This window comes from Theropithecus gelada, chromosome 18 (genome assembly GCF_003255815.1).
Source record: "Theropithecus gelada isolate Dixy chromosome 18, Tgel_1.0, whole genome shotgun sequence".
In the NCBI taxonomy this organism is placed as follows: Eukaryota; Metazoa; Chordata; class Mammalia; order Primates; family Cercopithecidae; genus Theropithecus; species Theropithecus gelada.
The window spans coordinates 12372861-12397059 of record NC_037686.1 but is presented as its reverse complement, the minus strand read 5'-3'; the positions used below and the strand labels follow the sequence as shown (position 1 = coordinate 12397059).

Genomic DNA, 24199 nt, shown 5'->3' with positions numbered 1-24199 from the left:
AGCAAGAGATTTCATCACGGTTATCAGAACAGCGCGGGAAACTTAGGAGTTGTTTATTTCTGGAACTTTTCTTTTTTCTTTTTTTTGAGATGGAGTCTCACTCTGTTGCCCAGGCTGGAGTGCAATGGTGTGATCTTGGCTCACTGCAACCTCTGCCTCCTGGGTTCAAGCGATTCTCTTGCCTTAGCCTCCCGAGCAGTTGGTATTACAGGCACCTGCTACCACACCCAGGTATTTTTTGTAGAGACGGGGTTTCACCATGTTGGCCAGGCTGGTCTTAAACTCCTGATCTCAGGTGATCCACCCACCTCAGCCTCCCAAAGTGCTGGGATCACAGGCATGAGCCACAGGCCAGAAGGCTGTATATTGTATTTATATGACATTCTGGAAAAGATAAAACTATAGCTATTAGGCACTGTTCTAAGTACTAGACACAGACAATACATGATGATGCTAGTCTTTGAAATAGAAAACAGGAGAAAAAGCAGGATAGCAAAGGGGGAAATGATTACTTCAGTGTTGGGTATGTTGGGTTTGAGATGTCTGAGGGAAAGCCAGTGGAAGTGTGAATGGGAGGCAGAACTCAGGAGCACTGCCAGGGCTGGAGATAGATTTGGGAATCAATAACATGTAGGTAAGAGTGGAAGCTGTGGAACAAATGAGATTCCGGAGAGAGAGGGAATGCAAAGTGTCCACTTAGTCCAGCTCCAGCCCTGAGCTGAGCCAAAGGGATGAGCAGTAATTAGCTAGGAAATAAGGCGGAAGAGGTCATTTCAGGCAGAGGAAATAGTGATGGCAAAGAAACCCGCAGGTTTCTGGGGCCAACTGAAAAAGCACAGGATCTGTACATTTAGAAAGGAGGGCTGGGCGTGGTGGCTCACACCTTTAATCCCAGCACTTTGGGAGGCTGAGGTGGGACGATGGCTTGAGCCCAGGATTTTGAGGTCAGCCTAAGCAAAACAGAAAGACCCCCATTTCTACAAAAAATAAAATAAAAATAGCTGGGTGGCGTGTACCTGTAGTCCCAGCTACTCAGGAGGCTGAGGTGGGAGGATTGATTGCTTCAACCCAAGATATCAAGGCTGCAGTAAATTATGATTGCACTGCACTACAGCCTGGGTGACAGAGCAAGATCCTATCTTAAAACAAACAAACAAACAAAAAAACGCCGGGCACGGTGGCTCACGCCTGTAAATCCCAGCACTTTGGGAGGCTAAGGCAGGCGGATCACGAGGTCAGGAGATCAAGACCATCCTGGCTAACATGGTGAAACCCCGTCTCTACTAAAAATACAAAAAAAATTAGCTGGGCATGGTGGCGGGTGCCTGTAGTTCCAGCTACTCGGGAGGCTGAGGCAGAAGAATGGCGTGAACCTGGGAGGCGGAGCTTGCAGTGGGCCGAGATTGCGCCACTGCACTCTAGCCTGGGTGACAGAGTGAGACTCTGTCTCAAAAAAAAAAAAAAAAAAAAATTTAGAAGGAGACTTTTTTTTTTTTTTTAAATTTAAATAAAGGATTACAGCCTGCAAGGTGGCCATTCTGACAGGTTGGGAAGTGTAGCCTCCAGGAGAGGCTGAAAGATGGGCTCTTCAAGGGAGACAGGAATTATGCTGAGGGGGTTGGCTAAACATACATATTCAACAGGTTACAGGAGCTATGAATGTTCATGAAGGGGGTCCTGAAGCATGTGTGATAAGCAGATGTGCATGTTACATGTGACCCATATTCACTTTGGAGCGGAGACTTAACATTTAAATATATTACAATTAGGGCCTATACATCAAAAGGTGAAGCAGGGACATGAAGCCTCTCAAGTGCACAGCTTCTGTAAACTGGCCAGAACCAGTCCACAGTTGGTGGCCTCTTATCAGGAGAAAGTTACAGAACTGTCTCTGGTCCAGTTAAAGCTGCAGTGATGGCTGGTGGAACGGGGAGTCAGTCTACGTGTCTGATGGTGGCTGAGCTGCAACTGCTTCAGCATTGCTCATCTTAAGGCCAGTGCTTGTTTAGTTGCTAGAGAAAAAGAAAACCCTGATGGCAATGAGAACATAGTTTATTCTTTAATTCTAGGGAGTGCGTGATTTACTCCTTGCCTGGCATGGCCTTAGGTCCTGTTTATAATGTGCTATCTTATTGCCACAAAAAGTCCATTGTGTCAGGATTATGAGCTCCATTTTAACATCAATGCTGGTCAGATTTTGTGCCTAAACTGCAAAAGGGAAGGGATATAATGAGGTGTGCCTGCCCTCCCATTCTGTCATGGCCAGGAACTCAGTTTTTTAGGCTTCTCACTGGGCACGGTGGCTCCTGCCTGTAATCCCAGCACTTTGGGAGGCCGAGGTGGGTGGATCACCTGAGGTTGGGAGTTTGAGATCAGCCTGGCCAACAGGTGAAACCTCATCTTTACTAAAAACACAAAATTAGCCAGGTGTGGTGGCACATGCCTATAATCCCAGCTACTCTGGAGGCTAAGGCAGGAGAATCGCTTGAACCTGGGAGGTGGAATTTGCAGTGAGCTAAGATCGCGCCATTGCACTCCAGCCTGGGCAACAAAAGTGAAACTTCATCTCGGAAAAAAAGAAAAAAGGTTTCTCTGGAGTTCCCTTGGCGAAGAGCAGGTTTGTTTAGTCAGTTGAGGGGCTTAGAATTTTATTTTTAGTTTACACTGGCAACTATTATTCTACTTCTGTCTCTGTGAATTTGACTATTCTAGTACCTCATGAGTGGAATCATACAGAATTTATTGTCAGTGTCTGGCTTATTCAGATCAGTGGTTCTTTTTTTTTTCTTTTTTTTTTTTTTTCCTGAGTCAAGGTCTGGTTCTGTTGCCCAGGATGAAGTCCAGTGGTGCAATCTTGGCTCACTGCAACCTCTGCCTCCCAGCTCAAGTGATCCTTCCACCTCAGCTTTCTGAGTAGCTGAGACTACAGGCACATGCCACCACACCGGCTAATTTTTGCAGAGATGGAGTTGCGTCATGTTGCCCAAATTGGCCTCAAACTCCTGAGCTCAAGCGATCTGCCTGCCTTGGCCTCCCAAAGTGCTGGGATTATAGGCATGAGCCACCACACCCAGCCTCCACAAGTGATTTTGCTGCTCAATCAGGTTTAAGAACCATTGATCTGAGGTTGGGCACAGTGGCTTATGCCTGTAATCGTAGCACTTTGGGAGGCCGAGGTGGGCAGATCACTTGAGCTCAGGAGTTTGAGATCAGTCTGGCCAACATGGTGAAACCTGTCTCCACTAAAAATACAAAAATTAGCCAGGCATCGTGGCGCACGCCTGTAATCCCAGCTACTCAAGAGGCTGAGGCAGGAGAATCACTTGAAGCAGAGGTTGCAGTGAGCCAAGATTGTGGCACTGCACTCCAGCCTGGGTGACAGAGCAAGACTCTGTCTCAAAAACACAAAAAAACCAAAAAACACTTTTGGAGCTTTGAAAACCTGCAAATGCCTGGGCTATGCAGCTAGCAATTCTGACCTACGTGGTCTGAGGAAGGCGTCAAACATCTGCATCAGAAACAGCAAGTGAGAATGCCTGTTGTAGAAGTAGAAGATGGGAGGGGAATAGCATCTTGTGGGCTGCAGGCGGAGAGGCTGAGACGGAGGGAAATAGCAGTGACAAAGCACCTCTGAGGTTTGGAAGGATGAGGACCAGGGACAGCCACTGGGTCTGGCAAACAAGGTTTTATCAGAACCCTTAATACAGCAGTAGAAGAACGAGGGATGAATCATTGGTGAGCAAGTCCTCTAAACTCTGGAGAAATTGGAAGCAAAATTACGGGTAGAATGGGAAGGTTTAAAGGATGGATGGAGATACAGTTAAACAATTAGGTAGAAGGGATGGAAATAGAGGGACTTGATGTCTGAGAGCTTCTATTTTCTTTTTCTTTTCTTTTTTGAGATGGAGTCTTGCTCTGTCGCCCAGGCTGGAGTGCAGTGGCGCAATCTCGGCTCACTGCAACCTCCGCCTCCCGGGTTCACGCCATTCTCTTGCCTCAGCCTCCCGAGTAGCTGGGACTACAGGCGCCCGCCACCTCGCCCGGCTAGTTTTTTTGTATTTTTAGTAGAGACGGGGTTTCACCGTGTTAGCCAGGATGGTCTCCATCTCCTGACCTTGTGATCCACCCGCCTCGGCCTCCCAAAGTGCTGGGATTACAGGCGTGAGCCACCGCGCCCGGCCCATTTTCAAACTCTTCTGAGGAACCTGGTGATTCTTCAGCGATGCCTCAGGAATGATTCTTTCAATCAGGGCGACTCCATTTTCATTTGTTAAGACGTGGGGACCTGGGTGGGGTGGATGGGGGCAGTGAAAAAAGTATATTTTATCAACAAAATTTCACTAAAAAAAGTGGCGTTGCTTGTTTTTTTGTTTCTGGTTTGAAAACCACTTTGGTTTGGCCGGATGAACTGACGTTTTACAGTGAGGAGGTGTATTAGTCCGTTTTCACGCTGCTGATAAAGACATACCCGAAACTGGGTACTTTATAAAGAAAAAGAGGTTTAATGGACTTACAGTTCCACGTAGCTGAGGAGACACGTCTTACGCGGCGGGCAGGCCACAGACAGCCAAGAGAGCGGGGAACCTTCTTATCAAACCATCAGATCTCGTGAGACTTACTCACTACCACGGTAACAGTATGGGGGAAACCGACCCCATGATTCAATTGTCTCCCACGGGGTCCCTCCCGCAACACGTGGGAATTCTGGGAGCTGCAATTCACGATGAGATTTGGGTGAGGACACAGCCAAACCATATCAGGAGGCATGGTTCTGTCTCCTCCAAACTAGCAGTGTAGTTTGGGCTAGGTCCTCACCTTCCTGGGTTCTCAGTGCTCTTTTTGGGAAATGGGCGGGCTGCCCTAGCTCTTTCTGAGCTGCCTTCCCTGAGGGCTGGAGTGGAGTTCACAGCTGTGCAGCGTCTGTGGCGCTCTGCGGGCGCCACCTTGTGGTCAAAACTGGCAGTGCTGTTAGCGGGCTCAGCGGGACGTGGGAGCCCAGGCAGCTTGCCAGATGAGCTTCTATTTACATCAGAGAACAGTCTCTGCAGGGGACAGGGTGCCCTATCCAGGGTAAGAGAGCTCTTTTGTTAGAATAAATTCAGGATGAGCTGAACATGGCATAGTAGCCAGAATCTCATCATGAAAATCAGAATAACTCATCCACATACGTGAATAATTTATGGCATATGCAGCCTGTTGGAGAGAGAAGGCTGATACCATTAGTCAAAATTTACTTACAATCAGCTGACTTCAATTAGATTTTCCTTTATTGAAATAGTGACCTTGAAAATGACTTTATTTTCATATTCAGGCCTATCTCATGTGTTTCCCAGAATAGTGATAAAACTGATCTGATGTGTGTGCTGTTTATGTCCCAGCACTTGTTGAATGGAGATGAAGTCAGGGTCACTCTACAATGACCCACGACAGCCTCTTTTATCTCTAAATAATTTTTAAAATGGCTGATTGGTAATATTGGAGAGCCAGGTGTATGATTCAGAAGGGTTACTGGAACAAAAAATTCTGAAAATGGCCTTGGATTATTAATTTCCTATCCATGGGCATAGAGGGTGTCTGCAACAAAGGCTCTGTCACAAAACAAATGACATAAAATGATAATAGAGCGGAACTGGGAGGGAGTTTTTCTGTCATTGTGTTAGTCCTTGAACCCTCAAGGAAAGAGATAACAATGCCTCTGGCTTTGGACTACAAATACCCACTCCCTTTGTTTAACTCCTACTTTTTTTTTTTCCAGAAAAGTTTCAGACTAAAAATGTACCCTCCAAAGAGCTAGCTTCAAAAACTCCTTGCAAGAGCTCAGTTCCTTTACATTTATGGTCATTTCATTTTCTTTATGAGAAACTTGTGGATTAAAAACTATCGGCTAGGTGTGGTGGCTCATGCCTGTAATCCCAGCACTTTGGGAGGCTGAGGCAGGAGGATCCATTGAACCCAGCAGTTTGAGATGAACTGGGCAAGATAGGGAGATCCCACATCTACCAAAAAAAAAAAAAAAAAAAAATTAGCCATGTGTGGCAGTGCATGCCTGTAGTCCCACATCCTCAGGAAGCTGTATTAGGAGAATCTCTTGAGTCCAGGAGTTCAGGGTTCATAGTCTCAACCTCCTGCGCTCAAGCAATTCTCCTGCCTTGGCCTCCCAAAGTGCTGGGCTTACAGGTGTGGGCCACCTGTCTTTAAAAACATTGTCTGAAGACACCATCCAGGGTAGCAGTGGATGTGGCCCTGTGTGTCTTGTCCAGCAGTTTATTTTCACAGCCTAGAACAGTGACTGGTACATATTAGGCTTTCACAAAATATTTAGTGAATGATGAAATATTTAGTGAATCTTCATCTTTTGACTCTCTCTTCAACTGGCTTCAGTGACACTATTCTCCAGACTCTTTTTCTTCCTCTTTAAAAGTCCCTTTTTCTGTTTTTTTTTTTTTTGGAAATGGGAGTGTGTATGTGTGTGTGTGTGTGTGTGTGTGTGTGTGTGAGTTCTTGTTTGCCATTTACTGAGCCCCTCCTGAGTGCCAGGCACTGTAATAGTTTGCATACATTTTACAGTGTAATCCTCTGAATGACTTCATGACATCGGTACTTTAAATTTCCATTTTACATGATGAGCCCATGACTCAGAGAAGTTAAATAGTTTGTCCATGTTCTACAGAAAGTAACAGATTCAAACCCAGAGACACTGGTGTTCAGAGGTTGAGCTCTTACTCTCTGATATTATACAGACTCTCCTCTATCATGGCTCTTGAAGTTTTACCTTCCTGAAGGTGCTGTCCACAGTCCTTATTTCCCTAGGGAGTATTATTCTCACCCAGGGATTCAATGACATTTTTATGCTGATGCATGTGAAGTCACTGTGCCATTCCACACCCATGCCCACTGGACATCTCTAAATTCACGTCCCATAGGCCCTGCAATTTATCAAAACCCACATAACACGGGAATTTTACCCACTTCCAGCTTCATCCCATATTGCTCTTCTACTTGGTCAGGGCTCTCCAGCCACACCATCCTCCTTTCTGTTCCTCAAAGATGTCAAACTCATTCCTGCTCCAAGGCCATTGCACGGGCTCTTCTCATTTACCAGAATATACTTTTCATTGCTTATTTTACAGCTGACTTCTTCTTGTACTTCTTTTTTTTTTTTTTGAGACGGAGTCTCGCTCTGTCGCCCAGGCTGAAGTGCAGTGGCCGGATCTCAGCTCACTGCAAGCGCCACCTCCCGGGTTCCCGCCATTCTCCTGCCTCAGCCTCCCGAGTAGCTGGGACTACAGGCGCCCGCCACCATGCCCGGCTAATTTTTTTGTATTTTTAGTAGAGACAGGGTTTCACCATGTTAGCCAGGATGGTCTCGATCTCCTGACCTCGTGATCCGCCCGTTTCGGCCTCCCAAAGTGCTGGGATTACAAGGTTGAGCCACCGCGCCCGGCCTTCTTCTTGTACTTCTTGTCTCAGCTGAATTGCCATCTCCTTAGAGAAACTTTAGCCGGGCGCGGTGGCTCAAGCCTGTAATCCCAGCACTTTGGGAGGCCGAGACGGGCGGATCACGAGGTCAGGAGATCGAGACCATCCTGGCTAACACAGTGAAACCCCGTCTCTACTAAAAAATACAAAAACTAGCCGGGCGAAGTGGCGGGCGCCTGTAGTCCCAGCTACTCGGGAGGCTGAGGCAGGAGAATGGCGTGAACCCGGGAGGCGGAGCTTGCAGTGAGCTGAGATCCGGCCACCGCACTCCAGCCTGGGCGACAGAGCCAGACTCAGTCTCAAAAAAAAAAAAAAAAAAAAAGAGAAACTTTATTGACCATCCTACCTATGAAATTCTTTCTCCTGTAGTTTTTCCTGATCACATCATCCTTTATAGTTATCTTGCGTTTTGTTTGGTTGTGGTCTATCTGCTCCTATCGAAACATATGTCCCTTGAAGTCATTTGTTCAGGCACATATAAATATTTGTACAGGTCGTGCCCTGTGCAAGGACACCTAGCTGAGGTGGGTGCATGGGCTCAAATCTAGTCTGCCTCCACTTTCCGACCAGAAGGGCTGTCTTTAAAAACATTGTCTGAAGACACCATCCAGGGTAGCAGTGGATGTGGCCCTGTGTGTCTTGTCCAGCAGTTTATTTTCACAGCCTAGAACAGTGACTGGTACATATTAGGCTTTCACAAAATATTTAGTGAATGCTGAAAGGGAGTAATGTAGCTGCAGGACAGGTTTTTGTTTTTGTTTTTGTTTTAGATGGAGTTTTACTCTCGTTGCCCAGGCTGGAGTGCAATGGCACGATCTCGGCTCACTGCAACCTCTGACTCCCTGGTTCAAGCGATTCTCCTGCCTCAGCCTCCCCAGTAGCTGGGACTACAGACATGAGCCACCACTCCTGGCTAATTTTGTATTTTTAGTAGAGACGAGATTTCTCCATGTTGGTCAGACTGGTCTCAAATTCCCGACCTCAGGTGATCCACCCGCCTCCGCCTCCCAAAGTGCTGGGATTACAGGCGTGAGCCACCGTGCCTGGGCTGCTTCGTTATTTTCTAGTATAAAGGTAGCCTGGCTGGGCGCGGTGGCTCATGCCTGTAATCCCAGCACTTTGGGAGGCCGAGGTGGACGGATCACAAGGTCGGGAGATCGAGACCATCCTGGCCAATGTGGTGAAACCCCGTCTCTACTAAAAATACAAAAATTAGTCAGGCATAGTGGTATGTCCCTGTAATCCCAGTTACTTGGGAGACTGAGGCAGGAGAATTGCTTGAACCAGGGAGTTGGAAGTTGCAGTGAGCTGAGATCGCTCCACTGCACTCCAGCCTGGCAACAGGTGGAGAATCTGTCTCAAACAACAACAACAACAACAACAACAACAACCCCCGCCCCCCGGAAAAAAAACCTGTCCTGCAGCTACATTACTCCCTTTCGTTCATTCACGAAATAGTTTATGAAAGCCTAATATGTACCAGTCACTGTACTCCAGTCTGGGCAACAAGAGCAAAACTCCATCTCAAAAAGAAAAAAAAAAAAAGAAAGAAAATAACCAAGCAGTCCTAACATTTAAAAATCTTCCAGTCACGTGTAGAGTAAAACTGAAATTCTTTACATGGCCAGGACCTGCCTCCAACCTATATCTGCAGCCTCATTTCACACCTTGGTTGCTGTGATAAATTGCTGTGGTTCTAACTCTCAGATTTCTTTTGAAAAATCGAAACCTGACTATAAGCACAGAGCTCACAAAACACAGGGAATGCTGTTTCTTGCTACGTTTCAACTTGCAAGAAGTAGTAGTTTGTATTTTGGGCATTTTTTCTAAATTTTTTTTTTTGCATTTTTTTCCCTGTCATGGAATTTCCTATCAATCTATCCTAGGATGGTTTCTAATGAGACTCCTCAGCAGAAAACTGAGGTAGTAACATTAGTTCCCTCGGGTCATGTGATCCCCGTCAAATTTCCCAGTGAATGTTTTCTTGTCAATTTCTATTTGAATACTCAAAGTGGGAAATCTGTATGAACTCTGAACTTCTTTGACATGCTCTTTGACAGCTCTCTCCAGCCGCTTAGCCCTTTGAATTAATTCCTCCTTAGATTTGTCTTTGTGAATCATCCAGCTCTTTTTTTTTTTTTTTTTTTTTTTTGCAGACTGGAGTGCAGGGGCGTGATCTCAACTCACTGCAACCTCTGCTGCCTCCTGGGTTTAAGCGATTCTCCTGCCTCAGCCTCCCGGGTAACTGGGATTACAGGCACCTGCCACCATTCTGGGCTAATTTTTTTTGTATTGTTATTTTTAGTAGAGACGGGGCTTCACCAAGTTGGCTAGGTTGGTCTCGAACTCCTGACCTCAAGTGATCTGACCACTTCGGCCTCCCAAAGTGCTGGGATTACAGGCGTGAGCTACTGCACCTGGCCCGATCCAGCTCTTTCAGTAGATTTTAACCCTTACTTAATTTCATTCCAGCAGTCAGATCACCATGTACATCTGGATGACTTTTTATTTCTTCCTCTCGTCTCTCCATTTTACAAATGTTGTCCACCAGTCCAGGTGAGACCAAGTCCTCTCTCACCCTGGTTGTAACAGTAATGCGGCCACTGTGGAATCACTTTCTTTCAAGCTCCCTGGGCAAGTGATGAGGTTCTTATTTATTTTATATTTTATTTATTTATTTTTTAGTGATGAGGTCTTGCTATGTTGCCCAGGCTGTTCTTGAACTCCTGGGCTCAAGGCATCCTCCTGCCTTGACCTCCCAAAGTGTCGGGATTACAGCTGTGGGACACCGCACCAGGCAGGAATTCATTTCCTCCTGACTAAACTTCCTCTTCTGAAATGTGATAGGAGGGGCAGCAAATGCAAAAATCGTGACCCTCTCAACTTCCTCTTGGGCTTTAATCAGATCTGTTTACAAAGGAACAATTTTAGGAAACCAAGCCAAACCAAACAACACCCCGAGCCGAAGTTTTAGATACTTCCTTATTCGCTCTTCTGGAAAAGTAAGTGGCGGGGATGGCCGGGCTGACCTTCCCTAACATCAGGAAGCTGTTATTTCTCCTGGTCCATGTTTCTGCTGAGTCCCATTTGGCCTGCTTTAATGTGCACATACTTCTTTCTGCTGTGCGTGTAGAACCCTCAGATCCCTGGAACAAATGTGATGACCCCTTAAGCCCTCATTAACTTGCTGAAGAATTTTAGGAAATGTGCACTAGGATTGGCACTGGGGTGCTTTAACCTTCAACCACAGGAATCCTGGTGTGCAGAGGCTGGACCTACGGACGATTTTTCTGGGAATACTGGCCTGACTCAAATGAGGCCGGGCGCGGCGGCTCAAGCCTGTAATCCCAGCACTTTGGGAGGCCGAGACCGGCGGATCACGAGGTCAGGAGATCGAGACCATCCTGGCTAACCCGGTGAAACCCCGTCTCTACTAAAAAAAATACAAAAAACTAGCCGGGCGACGTGGCGGGTGCCTGTAGTCCCAGCTACTCGGGAGGCTGAGGCAGGAGAATGGCGTGAACCCGGGAGGCGGAGCTTGCAGTGAGCTGAGATCCGGCCACTGCACTCCAGCCCGGGCAACAGACCCAGACTCCCTCTCAAAAAAAAAAAAAAAAAAAAAAAAAAAGTGATCATTTTTCTTTGTAAAATACATTCTGTCCCTCAATATTGTTGCTTTTCAAAAGTGCGTCTGATCATTACTAAATCAAAGAGTAAGATAATGATAATAAAAATGTGAAGAAAAAGTAGGTATTTTTCTAACCTCGTGAGTAATTTTTCCACCCAAAATGAAATGGAATTTTGTTATTTTGATAAATCTTTTTAAAACTCTGGTAGTTTTCTTCTGGGTGGGAAAGCAGAACTTATACTGAGTGCCTACAATATGCTAATTGCTTTACATATGCTGTATTATATAATTATCATACTGATTATGTAAGACGTGTGTTATTATCACCATTTTACTCATATGGAAACAGTTTCAAATATAACTTGTCACATAATTATTGATTGAATCAAGTGCAAATCCTGCTCTGTTGGACTCTAAAACCTCTTCCTAGAAGCTTGTTAGAAATGGGGAATCTTAGGTGCCCCCCACCAGAACTACTGAGTCACAATCTGCACTGTAACAAGTTTCCCAGGTGACTGGGATACACATTAATGTACATTAATGTATATTAATGTGTATTGTTGGTTGGACCCTCATTACATAAAAATGTTTGAAGCTGAGGTTTTTTGATTTTTTTTTTCCCCCATCTCCACCTTTTTTCCCGTATACCTTTTAAGATAACCCAGGAGGAAGTATGTTTAGATGCTATCATTCATTGATTTCATTGATCCTTCACACACATAACTCAGCTAAGCTTCCTAATCACCCCACAGTGTCATTACTAGCATCCCTACCTTATAGGTAAGGAAATTGAGCCTTGGGGAGATGAGAGTGGTAATGTGGGAATTGGAAAAGATAAAAATAATCCTTCTCAGGGGAAATTTAAGTTCAAAATGGTATACAATATTGCTACTTTTGGTCTTCCTTTTAACGAATATTTAATAGTCAAGTATAACTAATAATGGTACTAGTAAGGAAAATTGTAGCTATCTGAGTGCTCAGAGTTTGCTGAGCACGATATTAAGTGCTTTATGTGTTAGCTAATCAAATATGTAAAACTGTTACATAAGTGGTACTTATTCTTGCTAACTTAGCAAACAGAAAAATAAATATCATGAAATCGTTTTGCTTGTTTATCATGAACCAATAGCTACAAAAATAAATTGATACTTGTTGATTAACTATTTTTAGCAAGAGCATCTGCCCATCAGCCAGTGATTCTCAGTAAGGTGGGGGGTTAACCCTCCAAGGGACATTTGGAACCACACAGGGGCCCTTTCTGGCTGTCATAATGAATAGGGAGGTACAGCTGGCCTTTAGTATCTTGGAACCAGGGATGCTAAATTCTCTGCCAGTATGGGATCTGGGCACAACCAAATATTGTCCCCCCACCCCTCCCAAGTGCCAATGACACTCTCCTTGAGGAACGAAGAACTCTGCCAAAGTTTCTGCATGTATCAAACAAGTTTCAGCCTTTAAGAGAACGATACTAATTATTCCCTCCCCCAAAGAGGTAGCACTTTCCATTACTAAATAATTCTTTTTTTTTTTTTTGGAGACAGAGTTTCGTTCTTGTTGCCCAGGCTGGAGTGCAACAGTATGGTGTCAGCTCACTGCAACCTCCGCCTCCTGGGTTCAAGCGACTCTCCTGCCACAGCCTCCCTAGTAGCTGGGATTACAGGCGCCCAGGACCATGCCTGGCTAATTTTTGTATTTTTAGTAGAGATGGAATTTCACCATGTTGACCAGGCTGATCTGAGCTCACTGCAACCTCTGCCTCCTGGGTTCAACAGATTCTCATGCCTCAGCCTCCAGAGTAAGCTGGGATAACAGGCATATGCCACCACACCTGGCTAATTTTTGTATATATATATTTTTCGAGATGGGATCTTGCTTTGTTGCCCAGGCTAGAGTACAGTGGTGCAATCTCAGCTCAATGTAACCTCTGCCTCCTTGGTTCAAGCAATTCTCCTGTTTCAGCCTCCTGAGTAGCTGGGATTACAGGTGCCTGCCACCACGCCTGACTAATTTTTGTATTTTTAGTACAGACAGGGTTTCGCCATGTTGGCCAGGCTGGTCTCAAACTCCTCACCTCAGGTGATCCACCTGCCTTGGCCTCCCAAAGTGCTGGGATTACAGGTGTGAGCCACCGTGCCTGGCAGCATTACTAAATAATTCTAATAAACTCACTAATACACAATGTACTGAAAACCCAGGGGCTTTGAGGCAATCAGGAATCCTTTAATGGCCAAAGGGACTGCTAGGGTCAGGCCCTTCTACCCAGTTTCCACCACAGCTCACAGATGACGGCTTCTGCTTCCTCTCCACTCTGGCCAGTGTTGGAGGAAGCAGGTACAGCCTCCCTCTCTCTTTCTTCTGGGAAGACTAGTGATTAGTTTGATTGTGAGCCCAGAATATTCACCAAGGCAGGTTTTACTCATCAGTGAGATTACTGTGCCAAAGACTTCATCCTTCCTCCTTCACTTCCTACTTTTGCGACAGCTTTGCCTGCGTTCCTGCCCCAGCCACAGGCTAAATGGCCAAAGTCTTCTCGGAGCTGGGGCCTGGGCCAGTGGAAGGTGCGTGACTCCCTCGTGCTCTGTTGCCCTTTGCTCTGGCACTAGGAATGCACTGTGCATTGGGCTTTCCTTAGGCGGCAGAAGTTTCCATCTACCCTAAGACGTGCAGGTGAAATGGCAGATATTTATGGGGAAAGCAGTGGAATGCTCCGTTACCCTCAGTCCTAAGCCTTTCTCCAGTCCAGCTTTTCGCAGAGTTTATGTCAAGGGCTTGCTCAGCTCTTCACAAAGAGCCACTGTCTTGCCTCCTGAGGTCTTCCTGCTGCACAAGCTCCACCCGTTGGGCTGCAGAAAGGCGCTGGGAGCGCTGAGGTGCAGGAGTCTTTGAATGGCTCACACTGTGCTGGGTACTTTCTTTACTTTATCTTCTTTATCCTTCAGAAGGACTCTGGGGGATAGATGCGATCCCTGTTTCAAGGACGTGGAAGCAGAAAATTTGAGACCTTAGTAACTCCGGGCTACTTAGTGAGCAATAAAGCTGAAGTTCAGTTTGGACTCTAAAAACTACAGTTTCAGCACTTTGAAGACAAATGTGTTTCTTCCATGTTTTATGATATGGATTTATCATATCAAAGCCCTTCTCTTTGAGTTTCTGAGTGGACCCAAAGCTGTTTTTTGAGAGAAATAATTGGTTCTGGTGGCACCCCTGAGGAAGCAGGACAGGCTTGTCTCTGGTAAGAATATAAATCACGTTTCTCCGTTTTCCCAACACTCACAATCCTGCCGTCTGCATGTCTGGGGCCTAAGACGTGTGTTTTCTTCTACTCACAACACAGAAAACTGACATTTACTCACTCACCACTACGAGTTGGTTGCAACTCAGCTTTTGAATAGAAGTTTGCTTGTGACATCTGGTGAGAGAGGGAGGGAGAAAGAGAGAGAAAGGAATAATTTTAATGTGAAAGAAGATTTGTGGGAGTTATATTTGTCTAGTGTTCTACGGTATCTGTTATCTGACTGTAATATATTAGGTGACCAGGAATAATTTTTTTTTTTTTTTTTTTTTGAGACAGAGTCTTGTTCTGTTACCCAGGTTGGAGTGCAGTGGCGTGATCTTGGCTCACTGCAACCTCCGCCTCCTGAGTTCAAGTGATTCTCCTGCCTCAGCCTCCCTAGTAACTGGGATTATAGGCATGCGCCACCAAGCCTGGCTAATTTTTGTATTTTTAGTAGAGACGGGGTTTTGCCATGTTGGCCAGGCTTGTCTTGAACTCCTGACCTCAGGTGATCCACCTGCCTCGGTCTCCCAAAGTGCTGGGATTATAGGCGTGAGCCACCGTGTCCATTCTAGAAATAATTTTTGACTCTCGCTCTCTCTCTCTGTGGGCGTGTGTGTGTGTGTATGTGTAATCCTATTTCCCTTAGAAATATCAATATAAAAGTAACCAAAAAAAACACTGTTAGGCGAAATTGTTTGTAACATCTGTCATTTTACTAGTTACTAAAGCTGCTTTAATTGATCCCGCAGGAATGACAGGTATCTCCTTTTCTCACTCTTTAGGGTCTGCCTCATGAAACTGGATGTTTGGTGGAGGAGGTCGTTCTTTTCAGATACAGAGGACTGGTTCTTTGGTGAAGGTACACAAATGTCTGGGCTTTCATACTCATTAGAATAATTATTCATTACCTTATTTGAGGTATTTATATAAGCATCCCTGTGAGAAATTCCTGCTGAAGTCCAGTTCACTTCTGTGAAACAATTCATGTACCTTATTCCATTTGGAAGCGAGCCCTCTAACTTTATATATATATATATTTATTTTGAGACAGACTTTCACTCTGTCACCCAGGCTGGAGTGCAGAGGCATGATCTGGGCTCACTGCAACGTCCGCCTCCTGGGTACAAGCGATTCTCTTGCCTCAGCCTCCTGAGTTGCTGGGAATACAAGCGCCCGCCACCATGTCTGGCTAATTTTTGTATTTTTAGTACAGACAGGGTTTCACTGTATTGGCCAGGCTGGTCTTGAACTCCTGACCTCAGGTGATCCACCTGCCTCGGCCTCCCAGAAATGCTGGGATTACAGGTGTGAGCCACTGCGCCTGGCCCTCTAACTAAATATCTTTGCTTTATGTTTTGGTTGTCAGAAAATTCAGGGCCAAATGAGTACTCAGTTGTACTGCTTGATTCCTTACAGATGCTAAGTACACATATGGTTCTTTAAAATAATCTATTATTATTATTTAGACAGGATCTTGCTCTGTCGCCCATGCTGGAGTGCAGTAGCATGATCATCGCTCACCATGGCCTCCAACTCTTGGGCTCAAGTGATCCTCCCACCACAGCCTCCTGAGCAGCTGGCACTATAGGTATGAGTCCTCATTTTTGAGTCCCTGTCCCATGTTTAATTTCAATTGTCATTTTCAGGTTTAATATTTTGTAAGTTATCTAAGACACCCTTTCCTGTTTTTATTTTATTTTTTGGCAATAGGCATGGCATTTTCCCATGGGTTACTAGCTAATTTCAAAGGGCAAAAAACCCTTTAAAATGGAGACATCTGGCTTTTACTACCCCAATACAGCAATCAATTTAAAAATTACTGATAGTGGACCCATCAGGCAGTATATGACTCTTGTAAATGTTAACCTGAATAAGATGAAGTCTTTAGGTCTTACTTCCAGTTCCTGGAAATACAGGGGCTAGAGAAACAAGCCAAACAATATCACAAAGAAATAAAGTCAAATCTGGAATGTGGGAGATTGTATTAGTTGATATAAAAGTCATTGCGGTTTTTGCCATTACTTGGTTTTGGACTTGCTTATGTGGCCATTCCAGCCCAGACGACCTTCTAGATGACTGCCACATAAGCAAGTCCAAAACCAAGTAATGGCAAAAACGGCAATGACTTTTGCATCAACTAATGCAATGCAACTAGCCAGGTTGCCTAAAACACTTAATTTCATGAAAATGATTGGGGAGATGGAGTCTATTCTAGAATAAAAAAGATGAGATGATGTACAGAAACTAGATTAACTTTCATTACTGGTGAGAATGTAAAATAACGCAGCCACTCTGGAAAACAATTAATGTTTCCAGTACGTGATCCAGCAATTCCGTTCCTAGGTATCTACCCAAGAGAAAATATATGTGCACATGAGAACTTGTATATGAATGCTCATAGTAGCATTATTATTATTGTTATTATTTGAGATGGAGTCTCACTCTGTCACCCAGGCTGGAGTACAGTGGTGAGATCTCAGCTCACTGCAATGTCCGCTTCCTGGGTTCAAGTGATTCTCCTGCCCCAGCCTCCCAAGTAGCTGAGATTTACAGGCATGTGCCACCACACCCAGCTAACTTTTTTTTTGTTTGTATTTTTAATAGAGATGGGGTTTCACATGTTGGCCAGGCTGGTCTTGAACTCCTGAGCTCAGGTGATCCACCTGCCTTGGCCTCCCAAAGTGCTGGGATTACAGGCGTGAACCACCATGCCTGGCCCATAGTAACATTATTTGTAATGACAAAAAACTGGAAACAGTCCAAATGTCCATCAACTGGTAGATGAATAAAGAAAATGTGATCTGACCGGGAAGATAGCCTCATGCCTGTAATCCCAGCACTTTGGGAGGCTGAGGCAGGCAGATCACCTGAGGTTGGGAGTTTGAGACCAGCCTGACCAACCTGGAGAAACCCCATCTCTACTATAAATACAAAATTAGCTGGGCTTGGTGGTGCATACTTGTAATCCCAGCTACTCGGGAGTCTACTCGGGAGTCAAACAAACAAAAAGAAAATGTTATATGTTCATACAATGAAATATTACTCTGCCATAGAAAGGAACAAACTGCTGATGCATGTTACAATGTGGATGAACCTCAGAAACATTATGCTAAGTAAAAGAAGCCAGAATCCAGATGCAAAAGACAACATATTATATGCTTCCATTTATAAGAACTGTCCAGAAAAGACAAATCTCTAAAGATGGTAAGTAGATTAGTCGTTGTCAGAAGCTAAGGGTAGAAATGGAGATTAACTACTAATGGGCATGAGGGATCTTTTTGGGTGAAGAAAACGTTTTACAACTGGATTGTGGTGATGGTTGCACAACTCTGTAGTTTTACTAAAGATAGCATTGGATTGTACCCTTCAAATGAGTGAATTTCATGGTAAATTACACCTCAATAAAACCAATTTCAAAAAAACATGGCAGAAGTGATGTTGTGTGAGCCCAGACCTTAAGAGGCTTTGTGCTTTTACCTTCCCTCTATGAAACCTCCCCTGAGACTGAAACGGAGGGAAACTGAGGCACCCAGCCAACAGCAGTACCAGCCACTCACTGCATGTGGGAATTTGTCCCTCTTGGACCTTCCAGCCCAAACGACCTTCTAGGTGACTGCAGCCACATGAGCAAGTCCAGCAGAGGAAATGCCCAGCCAAGCTATGAGTCAAGAAATGTAAGAAATTGTTTTATGTCACTAAAAATTTTGTATGTATATGTATAAATAAATAAATCTATTTTATTTCATGCATATTTTATATACAAAATACATTTTATCTTTATACATATTAAGTGATATGGTAAAAGATTAACAACTTTATATTATTTATTTATTTATTTGAGGCGGAGTCTTGGTCTGTCACCCAGGCTGGAGTGCAGTGGTGTGATCTCGGCGCACTGCAACCTCTGCCTCCTGGGTTCAAGCGATTCTCATGCACGATCTTGGCTCAGCTTCCCAAGTAGCTGGGATTACAGGCACGTGCCACCACGCCCAGCTAATTTTTGTATTTTTGGTAGAGACAGAGTTTCACTATGTTGGCCAGGCTGGTGTCGAACTCCTGACCTCAGGTGATCTGCTCATTTCTGCCTCCCAAAGTGCTGGGATTACAAGTGTGAGCCACCATGCCCCGTCAGGAAGCTCCACTTTATTCTCACTTGAAAGTCAAGGAAACTGGGGCATATTTGTGTACGCTTCCCTCTGTCAGTCACTGGCTAAAGTTTGCTCCCATGGGCATATTTTGGTGGCATTCCAGCTTGCAGTAGGAGACATAGGTGCTAGCAGCTGGAAGTCAGACTGGCTGCATTAAGAGGCTGGAGATAAGGGTACCACATTGGGGGCGTCACTATTTTCCAGCATTTGCACCACTCGGATTCATTCATGCCCCGCAATTGGTTCATGGCATTCTGTCACCAATTCCTCTGGCATGACCAATCGAAATTTCTAAAAGCTAGACTTGCAACAGGGTGGCAGGAAGCTCACGCTACAGCTTCCTCTACTGCGGTTGGTACCCAGATTGGAACTGATATTCACCATTTCCCTCGTTCCCCATTCTAAATTCCCCTTGCACTTGGCTAATCTTTCTGCTAGTCTCCATTGCTTGTCCAGTGGGAAACCCAGACCTTTTCCTGTGAGGGACCTGAGCCCTTAACTCCTGTGTACTTGCCAGGCGTGGTTGCTGTGTAGGGAAACAAGGGAGGGCCTAGCGAATCCCCGAGTTCCCGACGTACTCTCCCCTGCCTCGATTAGGTAAAGCAATCTTATTTCCTCAGGATAACCAGGGGTAACTGCTGCCATTAGTATATAACTCCCACATGCTTTCTGATTCACTGGCATGAGAAGCCCCAAATGGCAGTTGAAGCTCTAGGTTCAGTGGAACCCCTTACTTAGTCCTTTGGAAGAAGAGTTACCCTTTCAGGGAACCAGGACCTGGGGACCAGCAGAGTCTAAACTTGCAGGTACAGCTGGGTCCTGGGCTCAGGGTCTCCCAAGGCTGAATTCAAGGTTTTGACCAGGTCTGCAATCTCAGCTGGAGCTCAGGGTCTTCATCTAAAGCTCATGGGTTGTTGGCAGAGTTCAGTTCCTACGGGTTGTCGGATGGTAGTCTCTGCTTTCTTGTTGCCGGCCAACTGGGCTCCCTTCTCATATCCTGGAGGCCGCCTGTGGTTTTCCGCCCTGTGGTCCTCTCTCCAACATGGCAGTTGCTCCTATGAGGCCAGTGGAAGAATCTCTCTCATCCTCTGAATCTCTCCTTCAGGATGGGCCCAGGGACTTTGAAGAGCTCACCTGATTAGGTCAGGCCCGCCCAGGATAATTTTCCTTTTGATTGATTCAAAGTCAGCTGCTAAGAGCTACTCAAGTCAGCCTACATGCACCAGCTCTTGGGCCTCCGCCCCCTCTTCCTGCTGTCCCAGGACTGGGTGGCTGAGTTCCACATGCAGTTAGAGTGGCTGCCCGCCAAGGGCATCCAGACCAATGTCTACATCAAGCACTCTGTGTCCCTGGAGCCATACCTGATGGAGGGCAGCTACAACAAGGTGTTCCTGGTCAAGGGTAACATCCCTGCCAAGAGCTACACCTTCATCCACATCCTGCTTGACGCTATCAGGGATGAGATGGCCGAGTGCATTGAGAAGGCCTACGAGAAAATCATTTTCACCAAGGGCACCTGGATCCTCTTCCTCAACACACTCAAACAGATGCGGACTACACCAAGAAGTGGGTCCTGGGCCCCGACAACTACTACAGTTTTGCCAGCCAGCAGCAGAAGCTGGAAGACACCACCATTCTGAATTGAGGATGCCCGGCAGCCCACGAGGCACTGGGTGGAGTAGGGCATACATTATTTAAAACAGTTACAGTGCAGGGTTTCCTCTAATAAAGGTGGATTGCCATTCTGTCCTCCAGGCCCTTATCTCCCAGTTGGGATGGTGGGGAGCCAGGTTCTTATATCTGAGATAGATAAGTTTTGGGGCCCTCAGGGGATGGCGATAACACCCTCCAACTGGGTCAGGCTCTGTCTGATGGCTGATGCTCAGGGTTTCAAACACAGATGCCCACCGTAGAGCCCCAGCAGCACTGTGGCCTACAGGAGAGCATGGCCCCAGGTATGGGGACTATTCCAGCCGGCTATGGACACACAGGAATGCTGGGCCAGGGTACCAGATATTTTCAACAAAGCGGGTGAAGTGTCCCATTTAAAAAAATGTTGGCAACGAATTAAACAATTTTTCAAAAAAAAAAAAATAATAATAATAAAAACACAGGCCAGATGTGGTGGGTCACACCTGTAACTCCAGCACTTTGTGGGGTGGAGGCGGGTGGATGACCTGAGGTCAGGAGTTCGAGACCAGCCTGGCCAACATGGCGAAACCTTGTCTCTACTAAAAGTACAAAAATTAGCTGGGCATGGTGGCAGGCACTGTAATCCCAGCTACTCAGGAGGCTGAGGCAGGAGAATCACTTGAACTCGGGAGGTGGAGGTTGTAGTGAGCTGAGATTGTGACATTGCATTCCAGCCTGAGTGACAAGAGCAAAACTCCGTCTCAAAAAACCCCCAAACCCCCCAAAACACACACGCACAACAAAGTCAGCTGCTAAGGGGCATTAATTACATGTGCAAAATCCCATTGGTCACAGGATGTCACATAATCATGAGAGTAACTGTCCCATCGTAGGCTCAAGTCACAGTCATGCTCAAGGGGAGAGGATGACACGGAGCCTGTACACCAGGGAGCAGGAATCTTGGGGGACATCTTAGAATTCCACCTCCTACAGTAACATTTCTTCTCACCATGAACCCTCCACAGGTTTTCTGTCTATTCCATAAATACATTTGTGGTTAGAATTTGAGGAATTTCATACAAAACTGTCTGGTCGGTTCCCCCTGGGTCCTTTGGAAAAGAGTAGCCTTGAAGAGAATGGAGGGCAAGAGTGAGATTATTGAGGAAGGAACCCCCAGAGAAGCCACAGAGGATCAGGATAGAGCCAAGGAGTGCTGAGCCTTCCTCTTGGGTTGGGTGTGAGGCTGAAGCCAATAGTATAGCTCGTGTCAGACTTTTGGCTGCTCTCTTCATTACACAGAAGAATAACACTTCATTAGGGGCTGTCATTCAAAGTGGAATGTATCTTCGTTCTCTTCAGGGTTTTTGGCAGTTAGATTTCTGAGTTACTTCATAAAAATTTAAATTAGCTATTTTTAATGATGACTGGTAGAAGGAAGATAAATCATCATTCACAGAATTTTTAATGGGAAAAGTAATTTCAGTATTCTTTTGGGGGAAGCACTTTTGGGCAAAAGCTATTCCTACAGCCCTCATGTTATTACTTCAAACACGAACCTGGTTTAGAAGAAGAAAGATTTGCTGCTGAGTTTTGTGTTTGGAATTGGTGTACCTGAAGCATGGGGAGTGTCCAATATACGTGTGTGTGTTGTGTTTGAGATGGAGTTTCGCTCTTGTTGCCCAGACTGGAGTGCAGTGGTGCGATCTCAGCTCACTGCAACCTCCGCCTCTCAGGTTCATGTGATTCTCCTACCTCAGCCTCTGGAGTAGCTGGGATTACAGGCATGTGCCACCACACTGGGCTAATTTTGTATTTTTAGTAGAGATGGGGTGTCACCATCTTGGCCAGGCTGGTCTAGAACTTCTGACCTTAGGTGATCCACCTGCTTTAGCCTCCCAAAGTGCTGGGATTACAGGCATGAGCCACTGTGCCCGGCCCAATTTATTTGTAATACAGTAAATCATACATTATATTAACATTTTCGGTGATTCGTTTTCTCATTTATTAAATGAATGAATACATTTTTTCAAAGTGAGGCTTAACATTGTAAGTAATACAGTGGTAGTAGAATGGGGCAAGCCTATTCATCCTGGGTTAAGTGAGAACACCTTCATTTTCATAGTGTAGAGCATTATCCTTTTCTATGGAGATTGAGCTAAATGCCAGGCTTCCCGTATTCGCCCAGAATACGTAGCAGGCTGGTTTGTAAAAGAGGAGATATTTTGAGTTTGGCTGAAAGTAGCAATTTATTAATAAATTAATTTTTGTCTTTTTAAAAATAGAGAAAGGGTCTTGCTATGTTGCCCAGACTGGTCTCGAACTCCTGGTCTCAAGTGATCCTCCCACCTCGGCCTCCCAAAGTGCTGGAATTACAGGTGTGAGCCACCACATCCAGCCTGAAAGTAGCAATTTAGGAAAAAAAAAAAAAAAAAAAAAACTTAGGAAGCTTTTAGTGACTGAGAAAATGAGTTGGTTTCATGCTTCTGAGAATTTATAAATGAACTAACTGAAAATGGAAACAGTGGTTATAAAGATTGTCAATAAAAAAGAAAATGAACTAGTGTCATTGAGAACTTAGAAAGTTTTCTGCATCTTTGTAGCCAGGAGGAAAAAAAAACTTAGAGGCTGGGAGTGGTGGCTCATGTCTGTAATCTCAACACTTTGGGAGGCCAAGGCAGGTGGATCACAAGGTCAGGAGTTCGAGACCAGCCTGGCCAACATAGTGAAAACCCATCTCTATTAAAAATACAAAAATTAGTTAGGTGTGGTGGCATGCACCTGTAGTCCCAGCTACTCAGGAGGCTGAGGCAGGAAAATCTCTTGAACCCAGGAGGCAGAGGTTGTGGTGAGCCAAGACCACGCCATTGCACTCCAGCCTGGGTGACAGTGAGATTCTGTCTCAAAGAATAAAACAAGAAACAAAAAGCAAAAATCTTAAAACTCATTTTGATAATATATATGGTGTATGTGTAATAATACATATGTTTCGTCTTTTATTCTAATAACTGTCTATAAGTATAGAACTAACTGTAAATAACATACCTGACTTTTATGAAAAATAAAATTCATCAGTAAGTTTTAAAAGAAAGGAAAACATGCTTGACATTGGACCTTATAATATCATAATATCACCTAATGCACATATGTTGAAAATGCAGTGGTTTACTGACATTCCATCTTAAAAACAAATCATAGAGGATTCATTTCTGGAGGGATTAAACATAGTTTGATTAGGTTTCACCTCAACAGAGGAATCATATGTGGATACTTCCAGGATTCATGTCTTTGAAACGTTTGGAAAACTGAGGGTTAGTTTGTTCTAGTGTGTTGGGTGGGCGGGGCAGGGGATGGGGGCACAGCTCTGGCACATTGCTGCTCACTGCCAGCAGATTAGTTTGTTTGTTTTTGTTTTTTGAGACAACATCTCACTCTGTTGCCCAGACTGGAGTGCAGTGGTGAGATCTTGGCTCACTGCAGCCTCGGCCTCCCTGAGCTCAAGCAATCCTTCCACTTTAGACTCCCAAGTAGCTAGGATTACAGGCATGTACCACCACACCCAGCTAATTTTTGTATTTTTTGTAGAGATGGGGGTCTCACTTTGTTGTTCAGGCTGGTCTTGAACTCCGGGACTCAAGTGATCCACCTGCCTCGACCTCCCAGAGTGCTGGGATTACAGGGGTGAGCCACCTCATCTGGCCTCTCATTTTAATAGAAGCAGGAAATCTGGGCTTTGTTTTGTATAAGATGTTTTGATTTTTTTTTTTTTTAGTAGAGATGGGGTTTCACTGTGTTAGCCAGGATGGTCTGGATTCTCCTGACCTCATGATCCACCCACCTCGGCCTCCCAAAGTGCTGGGATTACAGGCATGAGCCACCGCGCCCGGCCAGATGTTTTTATTTTTAAATGTTGGCTCAATTTTTATTAAAAATGTTGCTTGCCAGGCCCCAGGGAAGCCTGTGCATGGCCCACTGGTGGCTAGATGGAGAGAGATGTAGTGGAGGCCTTGATAGTGATGTGAAATAGAAAGAGAGTGG

General features: G+C 45.2%; 1 pseudogene; it reads left to right on the top strand.

Annotated features, from left to right (window-relative positions):
• The first annotated feature begins 13622 nt into the window (after positions 1 to 13622).
• Positions 13623 to 20177, top strand: LOC112611721 (annotated as a pseudogene).
• Positions 20178 to 24199: the final 4022 nt, after the last annotated feature.